Consider the following 7,321-nt stretch of genomic DNA (forward strand, 5'->3'; position numbering starts at 1 on the left):
TATAATACATAGTGAACGTGTTTGGCGTTTACAGATGAACCTTGCATAATACATAAGTTTATATAGAACCGATTGCATGAACGTTATTCACGGTTATAGATTAGCTGGAAAGCCCGTACGGGCTCTCAAGACTTTTCTGAGGATCGAATCGTTTTGGATTTGACCTTTGGTTAGATCAGTTAATGCATTGTTGAATTCATTGGTTCAGAATAAACGTTATAGATTGGCTTTTTTGGTGTTTAAGAATTGTGGAGAGAGGTTTAAGGTTTTGCCGAATGTTGTTAGTTGTAATATTTTTCTTAAGGCGTTGTGTAAAGGGAATGAGGTTGAAGTTGTTGTTAAGGTTTTGGATGAGATGCCTGAGATGGGTTTGGTTTCTAATGAAGTTGTTGTTTTGGGTCGTTTTGTTTGGAGGGGTGATATGGATGGTGCTATGAAGGTTTTTCGTGAGGTTTTGGATCGAGGGTCGAGTCCAGATTTGACTAGTGTATACCTATTAATAAAGGCAATACTTTTGTTTGGTGTAGCCTATTTTTTTAAATACTAAATTGTCCTTTGAAGTTTTGTTTTACATACTGTTAACTTCTCACCACAAGTTTAATTACGGTTACTTACTTTTCATTGTCCTCTCTTCACACAAAATTTTCATTAACTACTTCTCATTATCTGATTTCATAAACACATAATTGCTACAAACATTCATTAATTGTAGCAATTTTCATTAACAATTTTTCTTTCATAGATACTATTGAGTTATCTTTTTCTTCTTTTGATTTTCTTTTATTAACTTTCACATGTTCTAATATATAGAGGAGAAATATTGATATCTAGGATTTTTTTCATCCTGTTATCATGTTGTTTATACTTTTAATTTGCAGCAATGAAGGCAATCCGTCTTTTTGGTATGGCCTATTTTACTTTCCAATAATACCTTCGATAGTTTTGGGTAACTTCTTGCAACTTTCAAAAAACAATATTTCCTTTATATTTCACTATTTGTTTGTTATTCGGTTCCTTAATCTCTTTGTTGGTTCCCATATAGCAACCTATATAATGAAAAAATGTAAAGAGAGGAGAATTATACTGATGCTTCAACCCATATAGAAAGAAGAAAATTACTATGATTGTATGCATGTATGCATGCTTCGAGTTTGATGAGATAAAACCGCAAGTGCACGGTCTTACCGAAGTAGTATAAAAGAGTATCGTTCCGACAGGGAGTAGTTTAATTTAATTAACCTTTGGAGATGATTAGAAGAGAGAAAAGAATTGTAAGTTGGGGGTTTTTAAACGGTTAAAAAGCAATATAATAAAAGAGCCTTGGGATCGTTGGTTTCATCTAAATAACAAGTCCTTCTCAAACCAAAACCATAAGCTTATAATGTTATGTTAGACCTAATTTCTCAAGACAGTTTCTCTTAAGTTCCTCTAGCAACCAAGCCTATTTCGCTGACTTGATTACTATTGGATTTTGGTTCCTCTAACAACCAAGCCTATTTCGCTGACTTGATTGTTATTAGTTCCCTTGAAGATCGAAACTATATGTCTCAAAGATTGCAAAGCCTATTTCGCTGACTTTGCAATCCTTGTCTGAATTCACTTGTTCGAATATCAAAGCTCCACTTTCGTTTTATGAATTGATATTTGGAATAATGGACGAACAATTATCAAACCCTCCACTTTCGTTTCCACAGTTTGATAATGGTTAATCCATGTTAAGACGGTGAATTCAGATAAGAAATTAGGGTTACATAAGATTAAGGCTTAGGGTTTGGTTTGATTAGGATTATGTCATTTAGACTTATCCAACAATCCCAAGACAAGAAGAAGTCTACTCACTCATGTTCATCGTAGACATGGGGGAGAAGAGAGAAAGCTGAAAGTAAAATACAGGAAAATAAAGGAAAGGAAAAGAACTTTATTTAGAAAAGCAATTGTCACTTATTGTATTCCAAGTAAAGATGAATATTTGTGATGGCTAGCTACTCTATTTATAGTACACAATTGACTTAAAATCTAAGCAAGTATATTCCAAGAATATTCCTCAGTAGATTGTGCGCCAAAATAGAATAGCTTGGAGTCCAAGCAAAAGCAGCAAAAGGGCTTAAATCCCAAAATGTACACTAATTGCAAACTCAAGTATTTCTTGAAATCTTTATTCTATCCAACGATCAAGTTTCAAGTGAGTGTGTGTGTGAAGTCCGACCCTTTTCTTGCTCCTGTATAAGATAGGTATTATGAGGAAACATGGTCTAATCCTAGCACTAAACAACCAAGAAAGATTCCTTCTACAATTCACATAAGAGAGATGGGAGTTTTTGAGAATCTTTGTTCTTTGCCATATGCATATTTTAAGTTCTTTATTTAAGGAACAACATTTTCACGTAGGAGGTCGGAGGGCCTACCCCCTTCCCCAATCTAGATTCAATGGTATCCCTTAAAACATCGTCTTCACGTAGGGAGTCGGAGGGCCTACCTCCTTCCCCAATCTAGTTTCAACGATGCTTTTTAAAGTTTTTTCTCAAGATAACAATCACCTTCACGTAGGAAGTCGGAGGGCCTACCTCCTTCCCCAATCTAGATTCGGCGATGAGATCTTGGAATTTATTTGGCTTTTTGGCTTTTTATGATCTCCCTTATACTCACTTATACTACTGGCGCTTTGAGAGTCTTTAAAGGTTAATGCACCACTATGATTAGAACGCGTTTCCTTAAAATACCTATTCATACATTTACTCAAGGGAAGCAACTTTGTGTTTTTCTCATTGGAAGATTTTATTCACTTTAAAACAAGATGTGGTTATATCAAGAAGACTTAAAACACAAGAGTTTGCTTTTATGTACAAGAATCAACAAAATAAGAGGAGACAATGAAAATTTTTGTGTCATGATGTTTTCAATAAAAAGTAGCTACTTAACCATGCCTTTTACAATAAAACAAAACAAAAGAATAAAGTTCAAGGGAGTTTGGAAACACTACGACTAAAGACACTTTATTAGGCTCCCCCCAAACTTAGGAGAAGCATTGTCCTCAATGATTCAAGATAAAAGAAAAATAAAAGAGAAGGAGAGGTAGAAGAAGAAGAAGAAGAAGAAGAAGAAGAAAGAGAAAGAAGGGAAGAGTGGAAGAGGAAAGCTCACATTTTTATCATTGAGGTCCATATGGAGGACCTTGGAGGTGAAAGTGGTGCATCATGTTCCGAAGCATTTGGTTATTTTCTTCGGATATGCAGTTGCCCCTTTGGACATCGTGTCTTATGCTCATGAGTTCAACACCTTGCCTTTGTTGCTCGGTGCTTATTCTTTCGACCTCGGTAGTCATCCATGCCCATCTTGCATCTTCATTTGTTTCACCTTCATTAGGGTCATGGTGTTCCTCATCATGGTGCAGTTGAGCACCTTCCTCTTCTTGATGCAAGTGTGCACCCTCTGTTTCTTCATTATGCTGTTCTATGTGCACCTGTGGGTCATCATCAACATACAACAAATTTGCTTCCACCTCGGTGTTAGTTCGAGATGGGTTAGGCAATAAAATCAAGATGGGCACATTGAGTTGGAGTGTATAGACAAAGGGGACTCGAGTTTTTATGAAATTCATAGAGATGAGAGTTTCTATGTTTAGTCTATTGTTACCCTCGATCTTGTTTATCCCTAGGTCTTCACTCACACCGAATCGCCCAGCTATGTATGTTATGATACCACCAACTACTATTTCTCCCCTACTATCGGACCTATTTCCTATAAGGGAAAGGTAGTCAAGCAAGTAAAAACAAGTGTTAATGGGTTGGTTGTGCAGCATAGCCCAAAGCATGAAGAGTTCATCATTCCTAGTGTTCCCTAGTTCTTTCCGTCCCCTAATGGTGCAAGCCATAACCCTTTGAAGGTACCTAAGTACGGGGTTGTGAATGTTGCTAGCTTTGTTGGCACGTGTGTTAAATTGGTCAAGACCGGTGATTTGCTCCCAAAAGGCGGCGGGTTGATAGTCAACCGATTTTAAATTTTGATCCCAAGATTCGTGGATGAACCCCGCATTTGCGAAGCCCATCTCATCACAGAAGTGCTGAAGAGACATCTCGTAATCAATATTCAAAAGCCGGAAAGAAACTCTATGGTTAGGGTTATCAAAGTTCAACCTATCTTTCGTAAAAACAATAGAACTTAAAAATTCATAGGTGAAATTCTCATACCCTCGCATAGGTCTCAACATATCAACCCATCCTAACCTTTCTAGCAGATTAAACACATTATCTTTAATACCTAGCTTATTCATGTCATGGTTATCAGGGTACCTGCAAGGTTGTAGAGGTTTAGAGATTAGAAGTTTGTACCTATCCCTTTGCTTGTTGTCCCGGAAGATGATGCCATGATTTTTGGCTTGTGCTTTCTTCTTTGGGGGAGGTCCTCCGGATGAGCTTGCAACTTCCTTTCCACTTCTCTTTGAAGTCATTGCCTTGACCTTGCCTTTGGTGTGGTGGTTTGGGTAAGGGTTGTTTTGGTGGAAAAGGTTGGATTAGTGTTGTGGTGAAGGTTTAAGTGAGTTTTGGGGGTTGGGTTATGAGATTGGTGAAGAATTTTAGGTTTTTGGGTTAGGTTTATGAGGGTTACGAATTTGGGTGATGTTGTTTGGATGGATGAAATTGGTTTTTGAATGGTGGATTATGATTGGAATGGTGTTTGTGATTGATTGGGTGGGGAAATTTTGGGAATTGGTGAGATTTGGGGTGGGTGTGGAGGTTTGAGGTTGTATGGTTATGGAGGTTTTAGAGAGAAGGTGAAGGTAGAGAGATGTTTGTGTTTGAGAGTGAAGGAAGAAGATGAGGGAAAAACGAGCAAATAGCCTACCTGGGTCGGGCACGGCCGTGCCAACCTTAGCACGGGCCGTGCCAACATTCTGGAATTTTTGCTGGTTTTGGATAGGCAAGGTCTGGCACGGCCGTGCCAGTGTGAGCACGGGCCGTGCCAAGGTTCTGGACATGGGGCCTCAAAATTTTTCTCGTTTTCTTGAATCACCTTCGGACAATTACCTACAAAATAACTTAAAAACAACAAAAACAAACAAAACGAAAGCAGTTAAATGCGTGGGTTGCCTCCCACGAAGCGCTCTTTTATTGTCATTAGCTTGACGTTAAGAAAGTGTCCTTAGAAAGGATCAAAGAGATCATATTGTGTAGTTGACGCTAGGAAACATTCTTTCACATTATGTACTTCAATCATGTTACAAGAATAAAGAGCGGGACCTTTCATAACATTTTCTAACTCGAATCCAATCATCGCATCACTCGCTTGAAAAACTATCCTACCACTCTGAACATCTACTATAGCACCTGCAGTAGCTAGGAAGGGTCGTCCTAAGATTATAGGGACATCATGGTCCTCCTCTATGTCAACCACCACGAAATCAGTCGGGATATATATCCCTTCTATTTTGACAGGTATGTCCTCGATGTAGCCAACGAGAGGGATAGTAGAACGATCCGCTAACTTCAAGATCATCTCGGTAGGTTTAAGCTCTCCTATTCCCATCCTTTTGAAGAGGGATAAGGGCAACAAACTTACACTAGCCCCTAAGTCACACAAGGCCTTGTCAACGGTTTCTTTCCCTATCACACAAGGGATGACAAAACTACCTGGATCTCTAAGCTTTGGGGGTTGCTTCTTGACGATTGCACTACTTTCCCTAGTTAAAGCTATTGTCTCTTTGTGATCCATAGCCTTTTTCTTTGAAAAAATTTCTTTTAAAAACTTGGTGTATAGAGGCATACGAGACAAGGCTTCACCAAAGGGAATCTTAATGCAAATCCTTTTAAGTATGTTTAAGAATTTAGCAAATTGGGCCTCCAAGTTGAGCTTAGTGAGCCTTAATGGGTTAAGGGCCTTGTTCTTATCAAGCAGTGTCTTTATCGCATCCTTCTCACCTAGAAGCTTAACACTCTCTCCCTTGACACTTTTGGCTTTGGTAATGGTATCTTCTAACTTATTGCCCCCAAGAGAAATGGCATTGACATGGGCTTTGGGGTTTGTTTCAGTTTGACCAGGAAAGACTCCTGGTGTTTAAGAAGAGATGGCCACTTGTTGGGCCACTTGGGAGATTTGGGTCTCAAGCATTTTGGTGTGCGTGGCGATGGAATCAACCTTGGTATTGAGCTTGGAGAGAGAGTCGTTCAGAGATCCTGTTTGGTTTTTTAACTCCTGAAGTTGTTTATTTTGATTCATCATGCAATTTTCCAACAGTATTTCCAAACTAGATTTCTGAGCTACTCTCTGGTTGTTTGTATAGCCAGGTGGTGCTGTTTGCCCATAGGAACCTTGAGGATTTTTGTAAAAATTTTGATTTGGCCTCATTCCTTGCTTGTATTGAGCGTAATTCAGTTGCTCAACCTTAGCAGCAAGGTGGTTATATTCAGAGACTTCGTGTATACCTGCCTCTTTCTTAGAGGGGGTAGGAGTGGTGACGGCTCTTTCGTTGGTCCATTGATAGTGATTTTGAGCCATGTCCTCAATCAAAGCATAAGCCTCCGTGTAGTTTTTGTTCATTAGAGCTCCACCTGCAGCTGCATCAACAGACATTTTAGTGGTATCTGACAAGCCATTATAAAACGTGTGGACTATAAGCCACTTCTCTAGGCCATGGTGGGGACAAAGTCTAAGCATTTCCTTGAAATGCTCCCACGCCTCATAGAGAGACTCCCCATCTTTTTGATTGAAACGCGTAATTTGGTCTCTAAGCTTAGCTGTTTTAGATGGGGGGAAAAATCGGGCGAGGAATGCTCGCCTCATATCGTCCCATGAAGTAATGGAACCGACTTCTAGGGAATGGAACCAAGCGCTAGCTCTATCCCTTAAGGAAAAGGGAAAGAGATGAAGTCTTACGGCTTCTTGGTTCTCTTTTATGGTGCCACTGAGTCTAAGGAAGGAAGAAATATGGAGATTTGGATCCTCAGTGGGTGATCCAGAAAACTGGTTTTGCTGCACTAAATTGAGTAGTGCAGGCTTGATCTCGAAGTTATTACCCGCAACCGTTGGGTACACGATAATAGCTTGTGGCTCTTCCGTTGAAGGAGTAGCATACTCTTTGAGAGTGCGTTCAGCCATAGCAGTATTATTCTGTGCCTCTCTCTTTTTCTTATGCAAAAATCTTTCGATCTCAGGAATAAATTCTTCGAGACTTTTACTTCTTCGCATAAGAAACCGAGAACCCAAGAAGTTAGTGGTAAAACAAAAGAAAGAAGTAGAAGAAAAGAGGAAGAGAAGAGAGTTCTAATCACAAGGAAAGAGTTAATCAAATTAGTTTACTCCCCGGCAGCGGCGCCAAAAACTTGAT

The 7,321-nt window shown here is 39.2% G+C and overlaps 1 non-coding gene across 1 annotated transcript; it reads left to right on the plus strand.

The window, feature by feature from the left end:
* Positions 1-6,622: 6,622 nt before the first annotated feature.
* Positions 6,623-6,729, plus strand: LOC112416174 (small nucleolar RNA R71). The gene has a single exon (XR_003006481.1). It is a non-coding gene; the product is annotated as a small nucleolar RNA R71 (small nucleolar RNA).
* The last annotated feature ends 592 nt before the right edge of the window (positions 6,730-7,321 follow it).

Source organism: Medicago truncatula, chromosome 6, assembly GCF_003473485.1.
Source record: "Medicago truncatula cultivar Jemalong A17 chromosome 6, MtrunA17r5.0-ANR, whole genome shotgun sequence".
Classification (NCBI taxonomy): domain Eukaryota; kingdom Viridiplantae; phylum Streptophyta; class Magnoliopsida; order Fabales; family Fabaceae; genus Medicago; species Medicago truncatula.